General features: G+C 37.1%; 1 protein-coding gene across 3 annotated transcripts in view; it reads right to left on the reverse strand.

Moving 5' to 3' along the window:
- The window catches only part of LOC6039476 (galactosylgalactosylxylosylprotein 3-beta-glucuronosyltransferase P), a 118,182-nt gene that overhangs the window by 19,074 nt on the left and 72,595 nt on the right, over positions 1-26,513 (reverse strand). The window contains exon 1 of one of the 3 annotated variants that reach the window (XM_038262952.1): positions 2,372-2,383. The exons of the other annotated variants lie outside the window; for them this stretch is intronic. The gene's annotated coding sequence lies outside the window, so the exon portion shown is untranslated. Of the gene's footprint in view, positions 1-2,371; positions 2,384-26,513 lie in introns of those variants that run through there. 3 annotated transcript variants of the gene reach the window in all.

Here is a 26,513-nt window from a genome sequence, read left to right on the forward strand (position 1 = left end):
GTCATACGACACGAATTGAGTGAGTGTAGCTCATTTTTTCACGTCTCTCATTCTCCAGCAGCCGACCGGCACGAGTCAGGCGGCAGTGATTGAACGGACACAGTAGGCTTACAGTCAGATGCTAGCAGTGAACTGACATTTTGGTTTGCTTCATGTGTACGCTGGGTTGGAAACATTTTGCAGGCCTGGAAGTTACGTGAAAACTTTAGTGGAAAAATACCACATAGGTTTTCACGTAACTTCAACCTGAATGTTTTTTTGAGTGTATAAACACGAAAACGTGTTTGGCTAAGTTCAGCGCTGAGAGTTTCAATAAGGAGAGAAAAGCACTTCACAGCACATAAAGTAGTAATCCAGCTGCGTGTAAAAGGCCTGAGTGTAATATAAATTTTGCATTATTTAATGAAATTCTGTGTAATATTACACCCTGAAATATGTAGCCCATCAGTATAGGAAACCTACTTGACCGAAATGTCAAGCTCATATATACGTTTATCCGTTCCATTTTTCATCGGTCTGATGGCCGAGCGGACTAAGGCGCCAGTCCTTACTGTTGGTGCTGGGTTTGAGTTTTTTGCTGTGTTGTATTTGAGGCATGAATATTAAGGCGGGATAAGTGTAAGTGCTGAGTGATGATATTTTGATATTTTAACAACCCTGATGAGGACTATTCAGAAAAAATAGGTACACATAGATCTTTTTTGACGATTTTCAAATAAGGTTAAAAAACCATTTCCCAAAATTCGTAATTCGGAAATTGTGGCATTTTTCGTTACTCAACTTTTTTTGGAAAATGTCATTTTATGGGAAATTTTAATTAATTTTAAGAATTTGCAATAACCTAGAAGGATAATTTTTTCATTCAAAACAAAAATTTTCATTTTTAAGTTTCACGTTTTTTGTATTTTTGCAGGGTTATTTTTCAGAGTGTAACAATGTAGACTGATTCTAATATTTTTTTTCTAAAATGCTCTTAGAATATCTTGCTCTGATAGAACTGTGCTAGAATTCTGCTAGAACGGCATGACTGGGGTACAGCGTGAATTTAGGTTAGCACCTCAGTGATAAATAAACTGTTTATCAAAACTTGAAGTTATTTACATTGTGTAGAGAGTGTTGCAAAAACAGATGGATGTTTTGATTTATGTTATCTGCCATACAACAAAACCCAGTTCAAAAATTAAAATAAATTTGAATTTTAGTTCTGAAGGGGGTACTCCTTTAGCATCTCGCCAGCCTCTTATTCTTGCTGAATAAGACGGCTCTTGGGATACCAACTACCATTTTTGTCACTTTTCGTATGAAGGAAGTTTCAATTTTGTAGTGCTATCTTGACACACCCTGAAAATTGATGTGCGACAACTGGCCAAATGGATTTCAGGTCAGAACGCGTTTGACACACGTGCAAGCCCGACCACCGTAAACATTTGTAATTATTACTCGAGACTCCGACAGCCAAATTCAACCAAACTTCGGGACAATGCACAAAATTGTCAACCAAACAAAACGTGTTTGTTATTGTTTACATTGCGAGCTCTATTTTTTTTTTCTCGAAACGTTAAAAGCGACGTGCAACAAGATAGCATTTTCAAGGGCATATAGCAACATGAGAATTGTGCATGAATCATATTGACGTCATAATCTGTAGAACAACACTCGCAAATGCAGTTAACCTACAAACGTTGTCTGCCAAATGACGTCTTTTTCGTCCATGGCGCGTCTCAAATCGCGACCCCCAAAAAAACTTACAACCGAATAATAATAATCTTCACACCATCCCCTGCTTTGCAGCGTCAAATTACTGTGCTGCACCACAAACTGCAGTTGCCAGCAGACATTCATTCATAAATTTTCCGCAAAAATATTATTAGTCTAGTGCTCACGCACCTCTGAAATGGGCCACGCCAAACATACTATTTTCTCGCTCAAAATATCACACGCGTGTGTCGTGGAAATCTTTCGGCTTTCCGCGCCGCTTTTCAGTCGATTAAGCCGCCAATCTACGCACCACGCGTCCCGCTTTGACACGCGACGACGTATTCAGATCTGGCAAATGAGTTTTTCGCTCCGTGCCCCTCCGATCTATCTGCATTTTGAGCGCGAACCAATTACTTTTGCTTTGACCTTTAACGATATTTGTTTCTTTTTATATCACATTATTAAAATCAAAAAGGGTGAAAAAAACAAAAGAAAAGTTGAAATGTTATAAAGTTCTGCAGCATAAGAGAATTAAAGTGTTTTCAAATAAATTTAAAAGACAGTTGAAGGTTAACCCTCAACACAACGTTGAAGATGCAAGATCACGAACTTGCACTCGCGCTTCCGAATTCTTGCGACAAAATTGGCCAGACCAGCAACGGGCGAGTTCAACGACTTGACAGCAGGAAAAGTCAAGTATGTGAGCATAAATATCACCTCTGCCCGGTGCTGGCAGGTTCCTGACCCCGTTGGCAACCCAACGAGCCAGCACTTTCGGTCTTCAAACGCCCTCAGACACTTGCCAACCAGAACCAAGCAACCAGCAGCAGTGGTTGGGAAATTTTTCTGAAGAGCTTCCCGGGGCATCCCACCAACGTGGTTTTGTTTGCAGTTGCACACGGGTTTCGGCACGTTTTTGGACCATCACTGCCATGGATCTCTGAAGGAGGCGATGTGGTTGGTTCCCACACCGACACGCCCCGGTAAGGACCGGAACGTGTCCGACGGTGCCTTTTTTTGCGAAAAGATGGAAATGAAAACTGTTTCCAGTTTCGTTCATGTTGGGATGATAAAAACAATAAAATGATATTTTTTTTAAGTTTCTGGCATTTTTTCATCATTTTTTAACTTGTCTTAAAAAAAAAGTAAGTTTATAAAAGGTTTGAAGGTTGCATGGTTTTGAACTTAAATGAAAATGACTTCTGTAAAGGATTTTATGTACCGAGGGTTAAAAGCATCATGAGGTTTTTTTTATGAAGTTACACTATGAAGAAAGTCTCGATTACCTTCAAGATGATCTGGTAACGTTTCATTAAGAAATTGATTTTCAGTTCAGTAATACTTAAAAGAAAAAAAAAACAATCTAACTTCTTATCATAGTTCAATTCATCCAAAGCGTACGTTCATCTGATAAAACAAAATCCATAAATAGTATTGTGTGCATTCAGGAGGAAGAAACAGAAACAGCATATCAGACATTCATTGACGACAGTGACACATGTCACCCGGGTGGACGTTATCTACCAGACCACGTTATCAAGTGAAAGCTACTTGTTCACACTTCGTCACAAGTGTCAAGTTTGTGGCAAATCGTGAACAACCCACTCATACTTGAGCATTGCTAACAAAGATTCAAGTACGCGTACTTTGGAAGCTTTTCAGGGAAAGTAGCTGCTTGAGTTGGTGGCAATTATTTTACAACTTGCTTAGCGATTTGCTTGGTTTGGACAATATGAACTGCAACTTAAGAAACAATTAAGATATGTTGGTTAGGATAACAAAGCATTTCTTAACAGAACGTGGTCACTTTTCAATATAACAAATGACTCATTTGTAAAAATGGCCAAATTAATAAATTGTGGAGTTTTTTTTTTGAAAAGGTCCAATAAACCAAATTTCTAGTTTTTGCTTTTTGGGTGTTTTTAATACCCCTGACTCAAAGCGGTTTCAAAAACACCCAGAAAGCAAAAACTGGAATTTTTGTTTATTGGTCCTTATAAAAAAAACTCCCGAATTTGAGCAATTCTCTCAGATGTCGGTCTTTCGATTTTTTTGTATTTTTGAATAAGGCTGAAACTTTTTTGTAGCCTTCGGTTTGCCCAAAGAAGCCATTTTGCATCATTATTGATTCTGTGCTAGAGATGGGCAAAAAAATAGCGAACCGCTATACGAGCCGGTTTACTGAAAAGAGCGAACTGTGGCTCACAAAAAAGAACCGCGGTTCTTTTTTAAACTCCGGTTATTTGAAAAAACCGTATCAATGTGGCATGATTTTTGTTACAAATATGATTTATTGAATTTCCTTAAAATGTAGTATTAAATTTGTTTTTGGGTTATTTAAATATTTTATACGGCCTTATTTATGAAAGTCCAATGTGAAAAATAACTTATAAAATCACACGTTTCTTGAAAACCCCCTTTTCAATAAATTTTGAAAAAGAGCCAAAGAGCCGTTCAAACGAGCGGCTCTTTTTAAAGAGCGAACGAAAATGAGCGGCTCCTAAAAAGAGCGATTTTGCCCAACTCTATCCTGTGCACTGTAACATAGATTTTGCCCGCACTTTATTCTCGCACTTTTGACAACACAAAATCAAATCTAGACAACCACTCATTGTTTATATCATTCACATTTCCAATCTCAGTTTCCACCAAACTGAACTTTCGCACTCCAAACTGTGAGTGACAGCTGAAAAACAAGCGATAAAACTCGGATCGATTTGATCGTTTTTGAAGAAATTTTAAATTTCCAATGCCAGTTTGACAAGTCCATATAATTTTCCATACAAATTTGTATCTCTTGAAGGAATTTTTTGATCAATTTGGTGTCTTCGGCAAAGTTGGAGGTATGGAAAAAGACTTCACTGAAAAAAATGATACACGGTAAAATAAAAATTTGGTGATTTTTTATTTAACTTTTTGTCACTATAACTTGATTTGCCTAAAACACAATTTTTTTAATATGTATTAGGGACATCACATGCCAACTTTTCAGAAATTTCCAGGTTGTGCAAAAAATCTTTGACTGAGCTATAAATTTTTGAATCAATACACATTTTTCTAAAAAAATCTAAATATTGGTCTCAAAAAATTTTCAACTTCATATTTCGATGTAAAATAAAATTTGCTATCAAAAAGTACTTTTGCAAAATTTTGATAAAGTGCACCGTTTTCAAGTTATAGCCATTTTTAAGTAACTTTTTTGAAAATAGTCGCAGTTTTTTGTTTTTTTTTTTAATTAATGCACATGTTGTTTACCCACTAGTGTAGAAAATATTTTTGAAAAGCTGAGCAAATTCTCTATATTTTGCTTTTTTGAAATTTGTTGATACGACCTTTAGTTGCTGGGATATTGCTATAACGAAGTTGACTTTATAGCTGTCGGCCACCATTGCTAGTACCAACCACTAGTGTCTTCCTTTTATCTACAAGGACTTCGCCGCCCTGGGCTTCTAAGTGTATGAAAGTATGGCACGGAGCGACGGCGCCGAATACCCATATTTACACAAATAATTTTAGAGCGCCCGCCGCGGGATTCGAACCGTCGACCTCTGGGTTGTGAGTCCAGTGCGCGGTCCGATTGATCCACACGGGCGGGATATTGCTATGCAAAGGTTTAAAAACAGGCAAATTGATGTTTTCTAAGTCTCACCCAAACAACCCAACATTTTGTAACGTCGATATCTCAGCAACAAATGGTCCGATTTGCAAAGTTATATTATGAAATATTCGTGAAATTTTCCGATCTTTTCGAAAACAATATTTTCAAAAATTTAAAATCAAGACTAACATTTCAAAACTGTCAAATATTCAATATTACGCCCCTTACATAATTTTTGTATGGACAGCTGCCAAATTTGTATGGAAAATTATATGGACAAACTAATGATGCAAAATGGCTTCTTTAAGCACACCAAATTCACCATAAAAGTTTCATCCGGATTAAAAAAATACAAAAAATTATAATTTAAAAAACGATTTCGTAGAAAATTGCTTACTTTTGCTAATTAGCAGTTCTCCAAAACTGTGACCATTGTGTATTTCATTTTTTTTTTTAATTATGAGCAATTCCAGCTCAAATCAGGATTTTTTCTGGTACTTATGTACCCGACCCTCTCCGATTTCAATGAAACTTTGTAGACATGTTATCCTAGGCCTATATAATTAATTTTTGTGTATATGGAACCAATTGTACACGAAAATAACATTTGAGAAGGGCGTGAGTTATTTAAATATTTTTGTATTTTGCAATTAAAAAATTGCTGTATCTCGAAGCTGTTGCATCATATCAAAAAGTGGTCAAAGACAAACTTGTAGGAAATTGGACGGGCTTTCTGAAAAAAAAAATACACTGCAAAATACACGCCACTTCTATGAGATTTTCGGACTTTTCAGTTGAAAAGTTAAATTTCAAGGTGATATTACGCTTTTTTTTCGTTCCAAATTTTTGAGAAAGTAGCAAGGAAAGTAGCCTAATATGTTACAAAAAGACTGACGAAAAATGCAGGATGGTATGTCTCTCCTTAAAACATACAAAAATCATTGACTTAAACTGTTTTTTGAAAAGTGGTCTAAACGTATTTTTTTTAACCGATAGTGGGAATCGATTTCCCAGACAATTTTACATAAAAGTCTCCATATTGACCATTGTTCTATGTCCAATCCTTGTGAAGATACAGCGGCATTTTCTATATGACAGACTTGATTTTTCAGTCTCGTAAATATTTTTACCGGAAAGCTCGTCCAATTTCCCATAAGTTTGCCTTTGACAGCTTTTTTAATTTGACTCGTTTTAATATTTGCGTGCGCTATTTTTTTCCAGGTTTCTACCACACTGAAAAAAATGTTATATTTTCAGTTATGAGCATTGTTCCTGATTTGAGCTGAAATTGCTCTTATTTGTCTCAAACTTTGTAGGGACATTGTTTGGTGCATACTCCATACAAGCTTCCATACAAATTACAAAGCTGTTCATATCAAAAAGGTATCTAAATATTTTATAATCAGACTCTTGAGAATGGCATTTCTGATGAATAGTATTTAAATTTTAAATTCAAAACTATCATTTGTGAAGAGGCCTAACGTTACATCGTGAGCCCTTTTATAATGTTATATATGCATTAGAAATTTACCAGGTTAAAAAAAATAACTTTTAAAAACAATAAAATTTAAATTTATTTTGCTCAACAGTTTTTAATATATTATAGTTTTTTTCAAGTTTTTGCTTATATTTTTGAATGAGCGGTTTTCTCTGTTTTAACTGTTTATTTGATTTTTTTTTTGCATTTGTTCAAAATGGAGCAGTTTTTTTTTCTATTTTTATTAAAGAGAAAAAAAATATTTTTATTATTTTTACACTGTTTCATAATACAACAGTTTTTGAACATGTTAAAATAAACTATCAATTTTTTTTTGGATTGTGGTATAATTTTTGAGATAAAAAATGTCCACGTGGTTTATGGATGGTCTCATTGATACCAAGTTGGTTCAAACGAAAAAATGAAGAAATTTTGAGAAAGGATGCTAGATGTCTCGATGGAAAGGTCTTTCCTACAATATCTCACATCAAGAGATATTTGTCCAGTTTTCAAGTAGGAGTCAAAAGGTAGGAATGATTGTTTTCAAAGCAAAATGTTGAGTCTTTTTTCAGAGAGGGAGTTAAAAACGGAAAAAATGATTCCCATTTTTTACTGAGCGTATTATCCGCAAAAAAAAATAAATCTAAGAACGATTCACATACGAATCACGTCTCAGTTTATAGTTAAACCAAAACACTATCAAACCATCGATGTTTCACTGTAGAAAAACATGCCGAAATTTGGACAAATTAATCAAACCACTAGCAGAGCTGACAAAAAGTTTGTCGACCCGGGGGACTTTCGTTGACAGCCGGACAAGCATGGTTTCCGGCCGCGCTTCGTGGCGCTGTATACATTATACATTAGCCCTTTGGAGGACGCTGCTTTTTGGCGCAGATTGTTCGGTACGACAGAGAGGAAGCCATCAGACAGCGCCAGGGTTAAACATCTACGTTTAGCGCCTCATTTCTCGACCCGGAGCGTGTGTGGAGGCCTGTTGAGAAGTTCACTATCCCCGGCGGAGTTTGACATCGTTCTGTGTCTAGCTAGTCGACCTAGCCGTTCATATGCAAATGGGCCCAAAATAGGTGAATGGGGGCGGTAATTTGGGGCAGCTCACATGTATAATTTATGGACTGTGATTATGGTTCACGTTGGAGTTTGCTGGTTCCGAAAAAAAGTGAACAATTTAAAGTGAACTTTAGTACATTCGCATGCCAAAAAAACAAAACAAAACGAATTTATGTTGTTTTTTTTCAGCTCTACAGAACATTCCCAGCGGCCACATTTGGCCACACTGTTCGTCCTGGCTGACACTCCCCAGGACAGCAGCCGGCAGCAACGTTTCGCATACATTTTCCGACGTTTAATATCGGAAATTCCTCGCCATCAGCCGTGCGATTCGTGGGCTGCCACTTCAAATATTTATTTGCGGAATGCAGCACGTCCAATCCGGTTTTCTTTTCGCATCCAGGGCTGCCAGCAAATACCGCACCAGAGTGCTGCTGCTGTGTTGATAAGCTGTCGTCGTGCTGATATGTGAGTGTAGGTAGGTGGGTACGTGTGTCCTCGCCACCACAGAAGTACACACATTTCTGGCCATCGGAGAGGGCGCTCGAAACCGGATATGTGCCATTTCGGAAGCACCCGGCAAGTTGCCACCGAGTTGAGCATAGAATTCAGTCAGTCGCTACAACATTTATGCTTCAGTTAGCCGTAACGATCATAGTAGATTGTTAAGCCAAATATTTTATGTTTAACATGTTTTGTTTTTTTTTGTCATGTTTTCTACTTGGATTGTTATCTTGTCTTTTATTTTAATTGGACAATTTAAACAATACAATTTAATAAATTTACTTGTTTTTTACTGGTATCTTCAATCCTTGCATCAATCATTATAATTTACTTGTTTAAATCATAATTCTGGCATCTCATTGATTGCATTGCTTTGAATTGATTGAACCAAATCAAATTCCATCTTCAAACATTTCCAGATGTAGGAAAAACATCATTAAACACAAACCTCCCCAGAATCCTCGAAATTTGAAATTCCAATCCGTATCATCTCGACATAACCGTTGCATTACAACTCTGTATGCAGCATTCGGGATGAGACACGTCGTCACACTCAGAGAAATCTCAGCATACTCAGGCTCTGCTGATGACGGGACGACCGTACAGTCGACGGCGACAGATCTTTTGCATTCGCGTCGCAGAATTATCATAATAATGAACGAATTGAATTGCTGAAAATGTGTGTGCCCGGCTTCCAACACGCGTGCCTCGGGCTCGTTTGAGCTCTCAGCTCTGAAGCGAGAGCACTTCGCCAGAGGAAACTTGATGTTTGTCACTGGCAGCAACCCGGGTGAACTCTAGAGGTGATCATTATGATATTTTTATGGGTGTTGGGGATCATTACGAGTAATGATCGTTTTACATTTTTTTATCGTTTATTTATTCAGTATTAGACAAGTTTTCCTGTCGTTGGTATTTTATGATAAGCAAATTTTCCATGGTTCATTTACTTTAACATCTTGGTTAGTTTCAGCTGATAAATATATTTAAATTCTATTAATATTTTTCGTTTTTGACAATTCTTTGGGTACACAGAAAAAAAGTTATCAATTTCGAAGGTTGAAATTCTGTTAGTATGAATATTACCTCGTTTTAAGTAAAAAAAAATGTTTAAATTGTTAACCTGATGAAAATTCTTCAGAAACTGATGAAAATTCACCAGTTCCTGATGTAATATTACACTTTTTTACTCAAAATCTGTCATCATTCCCTAATAAATAAACCATATTTTTTTCTATGTAGATAATGAGAAGATAAGAAATAATTTCAAACATTTTAGAAAAAAAAAATATTACACGAATCGTATAAAATTCCAATTTTCAACAACCTTTCAGAAATACCAAATAAATGCCGAGTCACATAGCCGAGTCACAGTGGTAACGCTTCTTTTTGCCTTTCTTACTAAAGAAAGGTATAGGTTTTACTTTAAGCCAGGACGTCATTTCCAGCTTCGTAAATATGTCGATTCAGCATGAATTTTAATCCGAAAAATCGCTAAAAAATCACACTGCATCGATTTTCGACGCTCTATCGATTCACCTTGACAGAACTTGTCTATCTCGAACCCTCGAATTTTGAGAAAATAAATTTCCTGGAGGTCGAGTGATGTTCGTATGTGGTAAAATTTTGCAAAATTTTGTGTCGCGCCGTTCTCAGCTCCCATAAATCCGATTTCGATTCTTCTAAATGCAGATGAAAGCTAGTGTGCTGAACCTGGGCGAGTTGCCGCGCAAATTTCGAAATATCCATCTGTTTTCGGATGTGGCCAGACTTTTCCAGAAAATACACAGTTCTCAAATGAAAATAAGGTCAAAATTTGTCATTTTCATTTCTTTTATTTATCTCAAAAAATGCATTTTTCGAGCTCTACAACCTCCCAAATTTTCATCCCGATTCATAATTTGGTTCTCGAGTTAGAGCCGTTTGATTAACCTACCATAAACAAAAAAATCCCTAAAAAAAGGTAAAAGCCCACCTGGTGACCTTCGCCAACATTTTTCATTTCTGATTTTATTCGAAATTTCTTGCTACATTCATAGTACAGACCATGAGTGAGCATCTGAAACAAATTCGACATCGATCGGCAATCCGGATCAATTTTTAGAACGATTTACTTTTTGCCTTTCTTACTAAAGAAAGGTATAGGTTTTACTTTAAGCCAGGACGTCATTTCCAGCTTCGTAAATATGTTGATTCAGCATGAATTTTAATCCGAAAAATCGCTAAAAAATCACACTGCATCGATTTTCGACGCTCTATCGATTCACCTTGACAGAACTCGTCTATCTCGAACCCTCGAATTTTGAGAAAATAAATTTCCTGGAGGTCGAGTGATGTTCGTATGTGGTAAAATTTTGCAAAATTTTGTGTCGCGCCGTTCTCAGCTCCCATAAATCCGATTTCGATTCTTCTAAATGCAGATGAAAGCTAGTGTGCTGAACCTGGGCGAGTTGCCGCGCAAATTTCGAAATATCCATCTGTTTTCGGATGTGGCCAGACTTTTCCAGAAAATACACAGTTCTCAAATGAAAATAAGGTCAAAATTTGTCATTTTCATTTCTTTTATTTATCTCAAAAAATGCATTTTTCGAGCTCTACAACCTCCCAAATTTTCATCCCGATTCATAATTTGGTTCTCGAGTTAGAGCCGTTTGATTAACCTACCATAAACAAAAAATCCCTAAAAAAAGGTAAAAGCCCACCTGGTGACCTTCGCCAACATTTTTCATTTCTGATTTTATTCGAAATTTCTTGCTACATTCATAGTACAGACCATGAGTGAGCATCTGAAACAAATTCGACATCGATCGGCAATCCGGATCAATTTTTAGAACGATTTACTTTTGCCTTTCTTACTAAAGAAAGGTATAGGTTTTACTTTAAGCCAGGACGTCATTTCCAGCTTCGTAAATATGTCGATTCAGCATGAATTTTAATCCGAAAAATCGCTAAAAAATCACACTGCATCGATTTTCGACGCTCTATCGATTCACCTTGACAGAACTTGTCTATCTCGAACCCTCGAATTTTGAGAAAATAAATTTCCTGGAGGTCGAGTGATGTTCGTATGTGGTAAAATTTTGCAAAATTTTGTGTCGCGCCGTTCTCAGCTCCCATAAATCCGATTTCGATTCTTCTAAATGCAGATGAAAGCTAGTGTGCTGAACCTGGGCGAGTTGCCGCGCAAATTTCGAAATATCCATCTGTTTTCGGATGTGGCCAGACTTTTCCAGAAAATACACAGTTCTCAAATGAAAATAAGGTCAAAATTTGTCATTTTCATTTCTTTTATTTATCTCAAAAATGCATTTTCGAGCTCTACAACCTCCCAAATTTTCATCCCGATTCATAATTTGGTTCTCGAGTTAGAGCCGTTTGATTAACCTACCATAAACAAAAAAATCCCTAAAAAAAGGTAAAAGCCCACCTGGTGACCTTCGCCAACATTTTTCATTTCTGATTTTATTCGAAATTTCTTGCTACATTCATAGTACAGACCATGAGTGAGCATCTGAAACAAATTCGACATCGATCGGCAATCCGGATCAATTTTTAGAACGATTTACTTTTTGCCTTTCTTACTAAAGAAAGGTATAGGTTTTACTTTAAGCCAGGACGTCATTTCCAGCTTCGTAAATATGTCGATTCAGCATGAATTTTAATCCGAAAAATCGCTAAAAAATCACACTGCATCGATTTTCGACGCTCTATCGATTCACCTTGACAGAACTCGTCTATCTCGAACCCTCGAATTTTGAGAAAATAAATTTCCTGGAGGTCGAGTGATGTTCGTATGTGGTAAAATTTTGCAAAATTTTGTGTCGCGCCGTTCTCAGCTCCCATAAATCCGATTTCGATTCTTCTAAATGCAGATGAAAGCTAGTGTGCTGAACCTGGGCGAGTTGCCGCGCAAATTTCGAAATATCCATCTGTTTTCGGATGTGGCCAGACTTTTCCAGAAAATACACAGTTCTCAAATGAAAATAAGGTCAAAATTTGTCATTTTCATTTCTTTTATTTATCTCAAAATGCATTTTTCGAGCTCTACAACCTCCCAAATTTTCATCCCGATTCATAATTTGGTTCTCGAGTTAGAGCCGTTTGATTAACCTACCATAAACAAAAAATCCCTAAAAAAAGGTAAAAGCCCACCTGGTGACCTTCGCCAACATTTTTCATTTCTGATTTTATTCGAAATTTCTTGCTACATTCATAGTACAGACCATGAGTGAGCATCTGAAACAAATTCGACATCGATCGGCAATCCGGATCAATTTTTAGAACGATTTACTTTTTGCCTTTCTTACTAAAGAAAGGTATAGGTTTTACTTTAAGCCAGGACGTCATTTCCAGCTTCGTAAATATGTCGATTCAGCATGAATTTTAATCCGAAAAATCGCTAAAAAATCACACTGCATCGATTTTCGACGCTCTATCGATTCACCTTGACAGAACTCGTCTATCTCGAACCCTCGAATTTTGAGAAAATAAATTTCCTGGAGGTCGAGTGATGTTCGTATGTGGTAAAATTTTGCAAAATTTTGTGTCGCGCCGTTCTCAGCTCCCATAAATCCGATTTCGATTCTTCTAAATGCAGATGAAAGCTAGTGTGCTGAACCTGGGCGAGTTGCCGCGCAAATTTCGAAATATCCATCTGTTTTCGGATGTGGCCAGACTTTTCCAGAAAATACACAGTTCTCAAATGAAAATAAGGTCAAAATTTGTCATTTTCATTTCTTTTATTTATCTCAAAAAATGCATTTTTCGAGCTCTACAACCTCCCAAATTTTCATCCAGATTCATAATTTGGTTCTCGAGTTAGAGCCGTTTGATTAACCTACCATAAACAAAAAATCCCTAAAAAGGTAAAAGCCCACCTGGTGACCTTCGCCAACATTTTTCATTTCTGATTTTATTCGAAATTTCTTGCTACATTCATAGTACAGACCATGAGTGAGCATCTGAAACAAATTCGACATCGATCGGCAATCCGGATCAATTTTTAGAACGATTTACTTTTTGCCTTTCTTACTAAAGAAAGGTATAGGTTTTACTTTAAGCCAGGACGTCATTTCCAGCTTCGTAAATATGTCGATTCAGCATGAATTTTAATCCGAAAAATCGCTAAAAAATCACACTGCATCGATTTTCGACGCTCTATCGATTCACCTTGACAGAACTCGTCTATCTCGAACCCTCGAATTTTGAGAAAATAAATTTCCTGGAGGTCGAGTGATGTTCGTATGTGGTAAAATTTTGCAAAATTTTGTGTCGCGCCGTTCTCAGCTCCCATAAATCCGATTTCGATTCTTCTAAATGCAGATGAAAGCTAGTGTGCTGAACCTGGGCGAGTTGCCGCGCAAATTTCGAAATATCCATCTGTTTTCGGATGTGGCCAGACTTTTCCAGAAAATACACAGTTCTCAAATGAAAATAAGGTCAAAATTTGTCATTTTCATTTCTTTTATTTATCTCAAAAAATGCATTTTTCGAGCTCTACAACCTCCCAAATTTTCATCCCGATTCATAATTTGGTTCTCGAGTTAGAGCCGTTTGATTAACCTACCATAAACAAAAATCCCTAAAAAGGTAAAAGCCCACCTGGTGACCTTCGCCAACATTTTTCATTTCTGATTTTATTCGAAATTTCTTGCTACATTCATAGTACAGACCATGAGTGAGCATCTGAAACAAATTCGACATCGATCGGCAATCCGGATCAATTTTTAGAACGATTTACTTTTGCCTTTCTTACTAAAGAAAGGTATAGGTTTTACTTTAAGCCAGGACGTCATTTCCAGCTTCGTAAATATGTCGATTCAGCATGAATTTTAATCCGAAAAATCGCTAAAAATCACACTGCATCGATTTTCGACGCTCTATCGATTCACCTTGACAGAACTCGTCTATCTCGAACCTCGAATTTTGAGAAAATAAATTTCCTGGAGGTCGAGTGATGTTCGTATGTGGTAAAATTTTGCAAAATTTTGTGTCGCGCCGTTCTCAGCTCCCATAAATCCGATTTCGATTCTTCTAAATGCAGATGAAAGCTAGTGTGCTGAACCTGGGCGAGTTGCCGCGCAAATTTCGAAATATCCATCTGTTTTCGGATGTGGCCAGACTTTTCCAGAAAATACACAGTTCTCAAATGAAAATAAGGTCAAAATTTGTCATTTTCATTTCTTTTATTTATCTCAAAAATGCATTTTTCGAGCTCTACAACCTCCCAAATTTTCATCCAGATTCATAATTTGGTTCTCGAGTTAGAGCCGTTTGATTAACCTACCATAAACAAAAAATCCCTAAAAAAAGGTAAAAGCCCACCTGGTGACCTTCGCCAACATTTTTCATTTCTGATTTTATTCGAAATTTCTTGCTACATTCATAGTACAGACCATGAGTGAGCATCTGAAACAAATTCGACATCGATCGGCAATCCGGATCAATTTTTAGAACGATTTACTTTTTGCCTTTCTTACTAAAGAAAGGTATAGGTTTTACTTTAAGCCAGGACGTCATTTCCAGCTTCGTAAATATGTCGATTCAGCATGAATTTTAATCCGAAAAATCGCTAAAAAATCACACTGCATCGATTTTCGACGCTCTATCGATTCACCTTGACAGAACTCGTCTATCTCGAACCCTCGAATTTTGAGAAAATAAATTTCCTGGAGGTCGAGTGATGTTCGTATGTGGTAAAATTTTGCAAAATTTTGTGTCGCGCCGTTCTCAGCTCCCATAAATCCGATTTCGATTCTTCTAAATGCAGATGAAAGCTAGTGTGCTGAACCTGGGCGAGTTGCCGCGCAAATTTCGAAATATCCATCTGTTTTCGGATGTGGCCAGACTTTTCCAGAAAATACACAGTTCTCAAATGAAAATAAGGTCAAAATTTGTCATTTTCATTTCTTTTATTTATCTCAAAAAATGCATTTTTCGAGCTCTACAACCTCCCAAATTTTCATCCCGATTCATAATTTGGTTCTCGAGTTAGAGCCGTTTGATTAACCTACCATAAACAAAAATCCCTAAAAAGGTAAAAGCCCACCTGGTGACCTTCGCCAACATTTTTCATTTCTGATTTTATTCGAAATTTCTTGCTACATTCATAGTACAGACCATGAGTGAGCATCTGAAACAAATTCGACATCGATCGGCAATCCGGATCAATTTTTAGAACGATTTACTTTTGCCTTTCTTACTAAAGAAAGGTATAGGTTTTACTTTAAGCCAGGACGTCATTTCCAGCTTCGTAAATATGTCGATTCAGCATGAATTTTAATCCGAAAAATCGCTAAAATCACACTGCATCGATTTTCGACGCTCTATCGATTCACCTTGACAGAACTCGTCTATCTCGAACCCTCGAATTTTGAGAAAATAAATTTCCTGGAGGTCGAGTGATGTTCGTATGTGGTAAAATTTTGCAAAATTTTGTGTCGCGCCGTTCTCAGCTCCCATAAATCCGATTTCGATTCTTCTAAATGCAGATGAAAGCTAGTGTGCTGAACCTGGGCGAGTTGCCGCGCAAATTTCGAAATATCCATCTGTTTTCGGATGTGGCCAGACTTTTCCAGAAAATACACAGTTCTCAAATGAAAATAAGGTCAAAATTTGTCATTTTCATTTCTTTTATTTATCTCAAAAAATGCATTTTTCGAGCTCTACAACCTCCCAAATTTTCATCCCGATTCATAATTTGGTTCTCGAGTTAGAGCCGTTTGATTAACCTACCATAAACAAAAATCCCTAAAAAGGTAAAAGCCCACCTGGTGACCTTCGCCAACATTTTTCATTTCTGATTTTATTCGAAATTTCTTGCTACATTCATAGTACAGACCATGAGTGAGCATCTGAAACAAATTCGACATCGATCGGCAATCCGGATCAATTTTTAGAACGATTTACTTTTGCCTTTCTTACTAAAGAAAGGTATAGGTTTTACTTTAAGCCAGGACGTCATTTCCAGCTTCGTAAATATGTCGATTCAGCATGAATTTTAATCCGAAAAATCGCTAAAAAATCACACTGCATCGATTTTCGACGCTCTATCGATTCACCTTGACAGAACTCGTCTATCTCGAACCCTCGAATTTTGAGAAAATAAATTTCCTGGAGGTCGAGTGATGTTCGTATGTGGTAAAATTTTGCAAAATTTTGTGTCGCGCCGTTCTCAGCTCCCATAAATCCGATTTCGATTCTTCTAAATGCAGATGAAAGCTAGTGTGCTGAACCTGGGCGAGTTGCCGCGCAAATTTCGAAATATCCATCTGTTTTCGGATGTGGCCAGACTTTTCCAGAAAATACACAGTTCTCAAATGAAAATAAGGTCAAAATTTGTCATTTTCATTTCTTTTATTTATCTCAAAAAATGCATTTTTCGAGCTCTACAACCTCCCAAATTTTCATCCCGATTCATAATTTGGTTCTCGAGTTAGAGCCGTTTGATTAACCTACCATAAACAAAAAAATCCCTAAAAAAAGGTAAAAGCCCACCTGGTGACCTTCGCCAACATTTTTCATTTCTGATTTTATTCGAAATTTCTTGCTACATTCATAGTACAGACCATGAGTGAGCATCTGAAACAAATTCGACATCGATCGGCAATCCGGATCAATTTTTAGAACGATTTACTTTTTGCCTTTCTTACTAAAGAAAGGTATAGGTTTTACTTTAAGCCAGGACGTCATTTCCAGCTTCGTAAATATGTCGATTCAGCATGAATTTTAATCCGAAAAATCGCTAAAAAATCACACTGCATCGATTTTCGACGCTCTATCGATTCACCTTGACAGAACTCGTCTATCTCGAACCCTCGAATTTTGAGAAAATAAATTTCCTGGAGGTCGAGTGATGTTCGTATGTGGTAAAATTTTGCAAAATTTTGTGTCGCGCCGTTCTCAGCTCCCATAAATCCGATTTCGATTCTTCTAAATGCAGATGAAAGCTAGTGTGCTGAACCTGGGCGAGTTGCCGCGCAAATTTCGAAATATCCATCTGTTTTCGGATGTGGCCAGACTTTTCCAGAAAATACACAGTTCTCAAATGAAAATAAGGTCAAAATTTGTCATTTTCATTTCTTTTATTTATCTCAAAAATGCATTTTTCGAGCTCTACAACCTCCCAAATTTTCATCCAGATTCATAATTTGGTTCTCGAGTTAGAGCCGTTTGATTAACCTACCATAAACAAAAAATCCCTAAAAAAAGGTAAAAGCCCACCTGGTGACCTTCGCCAACATTTTTCATTTCTGATTTTATTCGAAATTTCTTGCTACATTCATAGTACAGACCATGAGTGAGCATCTGAAACAAATTCGACATCGATCGGCAATCCGGATCAATTTTTAGAACGATTTACTTTTTGCCTTTCTTACTAAAGAAAGGTATAGGTTTTACTTTAAGCCAGGACGTCATTTCCAGCTTCGTAAATATGTCGATTCAGCATGAATTTTAATCCGAAAAATCGCTAAAAAATCACACTGCATCGATTTTCGACGCTCTATCGATTCACCTTGACAGAACTCGTCTATCTCGAACCCTCGAATTTTGAGAAAATAAATTTCCTGGAGGTCGAGTGATGTTCGTATGTGGTAAAATTTTGCAAAATTTTGTGTCGCGCCGTTCTCAGCTCCCATAAATCCGATTTCGATTCTTCTAAATGCAGATGAAAGCTAGTGTGCTGAACCTGGGCGAGTTGCCGCGCAAATTTCGAAATATCCATCTGTTTTCGGATGTGGCCAGACTTTTCCAGAAAATACACAGTTCTCAAATGAAAATAAGGTCAAAATTTGTCATTTTCATTTCTTTTATTTATCTCAAAAAATGCATTTTTCGAGCTCTACAACCTCCCAAATTTTCATCCCGATTCATAATTTGGTTCTCGAGTTAGAGCCGTTTGATTAACCTACCATAAACAAAAATCCCTAAAAAGGTAAAAGCCCACCTGGTGACCTTCGCCAACATTTTTCATTTCTGATTTTATTCGAAATTTCTTGCTACATTCATAGTACAGACCATGAGTGAGCATCTGAAACAAATTCGACATCGATCGGCAATCCGGATCAATTTTTAGAACGATTTACTTTTTGCCTTTCTTACTAAAGAAAGGTATAGGTTTTACTTTAAGCCAGGACGTCATTTCCAGCTTCGTAAATATGTCGATTCAGCATGAATTTTAATCCGAAAAATCGCTAAAAAATCACACTGCATCGATTTTCGACGCTCTATCGATTCACCTTGACAGAACTCGTCTATCTCGAACCCTCGAATTTTGAGAAAATAAATTTCCTGGAGGTCGAGTGATGTTCGTATGTGGTAAAATTTTGCAAAATTTTGTGTCGCGCCGTTCTCAGCTCCCATAAATCCGATTTCGATTCTTCTAAATGCAGATGAAAGCTAGTGTGCTGAACCTGGGCGAGTTGCCGCGCAAATTTCGAAATATCCATCTGTTTTCGGATGTGGCCAGACTTTTCCAGAAAATACACAGTTCTCAAATGAAAATAAGGTCAAAATTTGTCATTTTCATTTCTTTTATTTATCTCAAAAAATGCATTTTTCGAGCTCTACAACCTCCCAAATTTTCATCCCGATTCATAATTTGGTTCTCGAGTTAGAGCCGTTTGATTAACCTACCATAAACAAAAAAATCCCTAAAAAAAGGTAAAAGCCCACCTGGTGACCTTCGCCAACATTTTTCATTTCTGATTTTATTCGAAATTTCTTGCTACATTCATAGTACAGACCATGAGTGAGCATCTGAAACAAATTCGACATCGATCGGCAATCCGGATCAATTTTTAGAACGATTTACTTTTGCCTTTCTTACTAAAGAAAGGTATAGGTTTTACTTTAAGCCAGGACGTCATTTCCAGCTTCGTAAATATGTCGATTCAGCATGAATTTTAATCCGAAAAATCGCTAAAAAATCACACTGCATCGATTTTCGACGCTCTATCGATTCACCTTGACAGAACTCGTCTATCTCGAACCCTCGAATTTTGAGAAAATAAATTTCCTGGAGGTCGAGTGATGTTCGTATGTGGTAAAATTTTGCAAAATTTTGTGTCGCGCCGTTCTCAGCTCCCATAAATCCGATTTCGATTCTTCTAAATGCAGATGAAAGCTAGTGTGCTGAACCTGGGCGAGTTGCCGCGCAAATTTCGAAATATCCATCTGTTTTCGGATGTGGCCAGACTTTTCCAGAAAATACACAGTTCTCAAATGAAAATAAGGTCAAAATTTGTCATTTTCATTTCTTTTATTTATCTCAAAAAATGCATTTTTCGAGCTCTACAACCTCCCAAATTTTCATCCCGATTCATAATTTGGTTCTCGAGTTAGAGCCGTTTGATTAACCTACCATAAACAAAAAATCCCTAAAAAAAGGTAAAAGCCCACCTGGTGACCTTCGCCAACATTTTTCATTTCTGATTTTATTCGAAATTTCTTGCTACATTCATAGTACAGACCATGAGTGAGCATCTGAAACAAATTCGACATCGATCGGCAATCCGGATCAATTTTTAGAACGATTTACTTTTTGCCTTTCTTACTAAAGAAAGGTATAGGTTTTACTTTAAGCCAGGACGTCATTTCCAGCTTCGTAAATATGTCGATTCAGCATGAATTTTAATCCGAAAAATCGCTAAAAAATCACACTGCATCGATTTTCGACGCTCTATCGATTCACCTTGACAGAACTCGTCTATCTCGAACCCTCGAATTTTGAGAAAATAAATTTCCTGGAGGTCGAGTGATGTTCGTATGTGGTAAAATTTTGCAAAATTTTGTGTCGCGCCGTTCTCAGCTCCCATAAATCCGATTTCGATTCTTCTAAATGCAGATGAAAGCTAGTGTGCTGAACCTGGGCGAGTTGCCGCGCAAATTTCGAAATATCCATCTGTTTTCGGATGTGGCCAGACTTTTCCAGAAAATACACAGTTCTCAAATGAAAATAAGGTCAAAATTTGTCATTTTCATTTCTTTTATTTATCTCAAAAAATGCATTTTTCGAGCTCTACAACCTCCCAAATTTTCATCCCGATTCATAATTTGGTTCTCGAGTTAGAGCCGTTTGATTAACCTACCATAAACAAAAAATCCTAAAAAGGTAAAAGCCCACCTGGTGACCTTCGCCAACATTTTTCATTTCTGATTTTATTCGAAATTTCTTGCTACATTCATAGTACAGACCATGAGTGAGCATCTGAAACAAATTCGACATCGATCGGCAATCCGGATCAATTTTTAGAACGATTTACTTTTTTGCCTTTCTTACTAAAGAAAGGTATAGGTTTTACTTAAGCCAGGACGTCATTTCCAGCTTCGTAAATATGTCGATTCAGCATGAATTTTAATCCGAAAATCGCTAAAAATCACACTGCATCGATTTTCGACGCTCTATCGATTCACCTTGACAGAACTCGTCTATCTCGAACCCTCGAATTTTGAGAAAATAAATTTCCTGGAGGTCGAGTGATGTTCGTATGTGGTAAAATTTTGCAAAATTTTGTGTCGCGCCGTTCTCAGCTCCCATAAATCCGATTTCGATTCTTCTAAATGCAGATGAAAGCTAGTGTGCTGAACTGGGCGAGTTGCCGCGCAAATTTCGAAATATCCATCTGTTTTCGGATGTGGCCAGACTTTTCCAGAAAATACACAGTTCTCAAATGAAAATAAGGTCAAAATTTGTCATTTTCATTTCTTTTATTTATCTCAAAATGCATTTTTCGAGCTCTACAACCTCCCAAATTTTCATCCCGATTCATAATTTGGTTCTCGAGTTAGAGCCGTTTGATTAACCTACCATAAACAAAAATCCCTAAAAAGGTAAAAGCCCACCTGGTGACCTTCGCCAACATTTTTCATTTCTGATTTTATTCGAAATTTCTTGCTACATTCATAGTACAGACCATGAGTGAGCATCTGAAACAAATTCGACATCGATCGGCAATCCGGATCAATTTTTAGAACGATTTACTTTTGCCTTTCTTACTAAAGAAAGGTATAGGTTTTACTTTAAGCCAGGACGTCATTTCCAGCTTCGTAAATATGTCGATTCAGCATGAATTTTAATCCGAAAAATCGCTAAAAATCACACTGCATCGATTTTCGACGCTCTATCGATTCACCTTGACAGAACTCGTCTATCTCGAACCTCGAATTTTGAGAAAATAAATTTCCTGGAGGTCGAGTGATGTTCGTATGTGGTAAAATTTTGCAAAATTTTGTGTCGCGCCGTTCTCAGCTCCCATAAATCCGATTTCGATTCTTCTAAATGCAGATGAAAGCTAGTGTGCTGAACCTGGGCGAGTTGCCGCGCAAATTTCGAAATATCCATCTGTTTTCGGATGTGGCCAGACTTTTCCAGAAAATACAGTTCTCAAATGAAAATAAGGTCAAAATTTGTCATTTTCATTTCTTTTATTTATCTCAAAAATGCATTTTTCGAGCTCTACAACCTCCCAAATTTTCATCCCGATTCATAATTTGGTTCTCGAGTTAGAGCCGTTTGATTAACCTACCATAAACAAAAAATCCCTAAAAAGGTAAAAGCCCACCTGGTGACCTTCGCCAACATTTTTCATTTCTGATTTTATTCGAAATTTCTTGCTACATTCATAGTACAGACCATGAGTGAGCATCTGAAACAAATTCGACATCGATCGGCAATCCGGATCAATTTTTAGAACGATTTACTTTTTGCCTTTCTTACTAAAGAAAGGTATAGGTTTTACTTTAAGCCAGGACGTCATTTCCAGCTTCGTAAATATGTCGATTCAGCATGAATTTTAATCCGAAAAATCGCTAAAATCACACTGCATCGATTTTCGACGCTCTATCGATTCACCTTGACAGAACTCGTCTATCTCGAACCCTCGAATTTTGAGAAAATAAATTTCCTGGAGGTCGAGTGATGTTCGTATGTGGTAAAATTTTGCAAAATTTTGTGTCGCGCCGTTCTCAGCTCCCATAAATCCGATTTCGATTCTTCTAAATGCAGATGAAAGCTAGTGTGCTGAACCTGGGCGAGTTGCCGCGCAAATTTCGAAATATCCATCTGTTTTCGGATGTGGCCAGACTTTTCCAGAAAATACACAGTTCTCAAATGAAAATAAGGTCAAAATTTGTCATTTTCATTTCTTTTATTTATCTCAAAAAATGCATTTTTCGAGCTCTACAACCTCCCAAATTTTCATCCCGATTCATAATTTGGTTCTCGAGTTAGAGCCGTTTGATTAACCTACCATAAACAAAAAATCCCTAAAAAGGTAAAAGCCCACCTGGTGACCTTCGCCAACATTTTTCATTTCTGATTTTATTCGAAATTTCTTGCTACATTCATAGTACAGACCATGAGTGAGCATCTGAAACAAATTCGACATCGATCGGCAATCCGGATCAATTTTTAGAACGATTTACTTTTGCCTTTCTTACTAAAGAAAGGTATAGGTTTTACTTTAAGCCAGGACGTCATTTCCAGCTTCGTAAATATGTCGATTCAGCATGAATTTTAATCCGAAAAATCGCTAAAAATCACACTGCATCGATTTTCGACGCTCTATCGATTCACCTTGACAGAACTCGTCTATCTCGAACCTCGAATTTTGAGAAAATAAATTTCCTGGAGGTCGAGTGATGTTCGTATGTGGTAAAATTTTGCAAAATTTTGTGTCGCGCCGTTCTCAGCTCCCATAAATCCGATTTCGATTCTTCTAAATGCAGATGAAAGCTAGTGTGCTGAACCTGGGCGAGTTGCCGCGCAAATTTCGAAATATCCATCTGTTTTCGGATGTGGCCAGACTTTTCCAGAAAATACACAGTTCTCAAATGAAAATAAGGTCAAAATTTGTCATTTTCATTTCTTTTATTTATCTCAAAAAATGCATTTTTCGAGCTCTACAACCTCCCAAATTTTCATCCCGATTCATAATTTGGTTCTCGAGTTAGAGCCGTTTGATTAACCTACCATAAACAAAAAATCCTAAAAAGGTAAAGCCCACCTGGTGACCTTCGCCAACATTTTTCATTTCTGATTTTATTCGAAATTTCTTGCTACATTCATAGTACAGACCATGAGTGAGCATCTGAAACAAATTCGACATCGATCGGCAATCCGGATCAATTTTTAGAACGATTTACTTTTGCCTTTCTTACTAAAGAAAGGTATAGGTTTTACTTTAAGCCAGGACGTCATTTCCAGCTTCGTAAATATGTCGATTCAGCATGAATTTTAATCCGAAAATCGCTAAAAATCACACTGCATCGATTTTCGACGCTCTATCGATTCACCTTGACAGAACTCGTCTATCTCGAACCCTCGAATTTTGAGAAAATAAATTTCCTGGAGGTCGAGTGATGTTCGTATGTGGTAAAATTTTGCAAAATTTTGTGTCGCGCCGTTCTCAGCTCCCATAAATCCGATTTCGATTCTTCTAAATGCAGATGAAAGCTAGTGTGCTGAACCTGGGCGAGTTGCCGCGCAAATTTCGAAATATCCATCTGTTTTCGGATGTGGCCAGACTTTTCCAGAAAATACACAGTTCTCAAATGAAAATAAGGTCAAAATTTGTCATTTTCATTTCTTTTATTTATCTCAAAAATGCATTTTTCGAGCTCTACAACCTCCCAAATTTTCATCCTGATTCATAATTTGGTTCTCGAGTTAGAGCCGTTTGATTAACTTACCATAAACAAAAAATCCCTAAAAAGGTAAAAGCCCACCTGGTGACCTTCGCCAACATTTTTCATTTCTGATTTTATTCGAAATTTCTTGCTACATTCATAGTACAGACCATGAGTGAGCATCTGAAACAAATTCGACATCGATCGGCAATCCGGATCAATTTTTAGAACGATTTACTTTTTGCCTTTCTTACTAAAGAAAGGTATAGGTTTTACTTTAAGCCAGGACGTCATTTCCAGCTTCGTAAATATGTCGATTCAGCATGAATTTTAATCCGAAAATCGCTAAAAATCACACTGCATCGATTTTCGACGCTCTATCGATTCACCTTGACAGAACTCGTCTATCTCGAACCCTCGAATTTTGAGAAAATAAATTTCCTGGAGGTCGAGTGATGTTCGTATGTGGTAAAATTTTGCAAAATTTTGTGTCGCGCCGTTCTCAGCTCCCATAAATCCGATTTCGATTCTTCTAAATGCAGATGAAAGCTAGTGTGCTGAACCTGGGCGAGTTGCCGCGCAAATTTCGAAATATCCATCTGTTTTCGGATGTGGCCAGACTTTTCCAGAAAATACACAGTTCTCAAATGAAAATAAGGTCAAAATTTGTCATTTTCATTTCTTTATTTATCTCAAAATGCATTTTTCGAGCTCTACAACCTCCCAAATTTTCATCCTGATTCATAATTTGGTTCTCGAGTTAGAGCCGTTTGATTAACCTACCATAAACAAAAAATCCCTAAAAAGGTAAAAGCCCACCTGGTGACCTTCGCCAACATTTTTCATTTCTGATTTTATTCGAAATTTCTTGCTACATTCATAGTACAGACCATGAGTGAGCATCTGAAACAAATTCGACATCGATCGGCAATCCGGATCAATTTTTAGAACGATTTACTTTTGCCTTTCTTACTAAAGAAAGGTATAGGTTTTACTTTAAGCCAGACGTCATTTCCAGCTTCGTAAATATGTCGATTCAGCATGAATTTTAATCCGAAAAATCGCTAAAAATCACACTGCATCGATTTTCGACGCTCTATCGATTCACCTTGACAGAACTCGTCTATCTCGAACCTCGAATTTTGAGAAAATAAATTTCCTGGAGGTCGAGTGATGTTCGTATGTGGTAAAATTTTGCAAAATTTTGTGTCGCGCCGTTCTCAGCTCCCATAAATCCGATTTCGATTCTTCTAAATGCAGATGAAAGCTAGTGTGCTGAACCTGGGCGAGTTGCCGCGCAAATTTCGAAATATCCATCTGTTTTCGGATGTGGCCAGACTTTTCAGAAAATACACAGTTGCTCAAATGAAAATAAGGTCAAAATTTGTCATTTTCATTTCTTTTATTTATCTCAAAAATGCATTTTTCGAGTCTACAACCTCCCAAATTTTCATCCCGATTCATAATTTGGTTCTCGAGTTAGAGCCGTTTGATTAACCTACCATAAACAAAAAATCCCTAAAAAAGGTAAAAGCCCACCTGGTGACCTTCGCCAACATTTTCATTTCTGATTTATTCGAAATTTCTTGCTACATTCATAGTACAGACCATGAGTGAGCATCTGAAATAAATTCGACATCGATCGGCAATCCGGATCAATTTTTAGAACGATTTACTTTTGCCTTTCTTACTAAAGAAAGGTATAGGTTTTACTTAAGCCAGGACGTCATTTCCAGCTTCGTAAATATGTCGATTCAGCATGAATTTTAATCCGAAAAATCGCTAAAATCACACTGCATCGATTTTCGACGCTCTATCGATTCACCTTGACAGAACTGTCTATCTCGAACCCTCGAATTTTGAGAAAATAAATTTCCTGGAGGTCGAGTGATGTTCGTATGTGGTAAAATTTTGCAAAATTTTGTGTCGCGCCGTTCTCAGCTCCCATAAATCCGATTTCGATTCTTCTAAATGCAGATGAAAGCTAGTGTGCTGAACCTGGGCGAGTTGCCGCGCAAATTTCGAAATATCCATCTGTTTTCGGATGTGGCCAGACTTTTCCAGAAAATACACAGTTCTCAAATGAAAATAAGGTCAAAATTTGTCATTTTCATTTCTTTTATTTATCTCAAAAAATGCATTTTTCGAGCTCTACAACCTCCCAAATTTTCATCCCGATTCATAATTTGGTTCTCGAGTTAGAGCCGTTTGATTAACCTACCATAAACAAAAAATCTCTTAAAAGGTAAAAGCCCACCTGGTGACCTTCGCCAACATTTTCATTTCTGATTTTATTCGAAATTTCTTGCTACATTCATAGTACAGACCATGAGTGAGCATCTGAAATAAATTCGACATCGATCGGCAATCCGGATCAATTTTTAGAACGATTTACTTTTTGCCTTTCTTAATAAAGAAAGGTATAGGTTTTACTTAAGCCAGACGTCATTTCCAGCTTCGTAAATATGTCGATTCAGCATGAATTTTAATCGGAAAAATCGCTAAAAATCACACTGCATCGATTTTCGACGCCTATCG

The sequence above is a fragment of the Culex quinquefasciatus genome, chromosome 3 (genome assembly GCF_015732765.1).
Source record: "Culex quinquefasciatus strain JHB chromosome 3, VPISU_Cqui_1.0_pri_paternal, whole genome shotgun sequence".
Classification (NCBI taxonomy): Eukaryota; Metazoa; Arthropoda; class Insecta; order Diptera; family Culicidae; genus Culex; species Culex quinquefasciatus.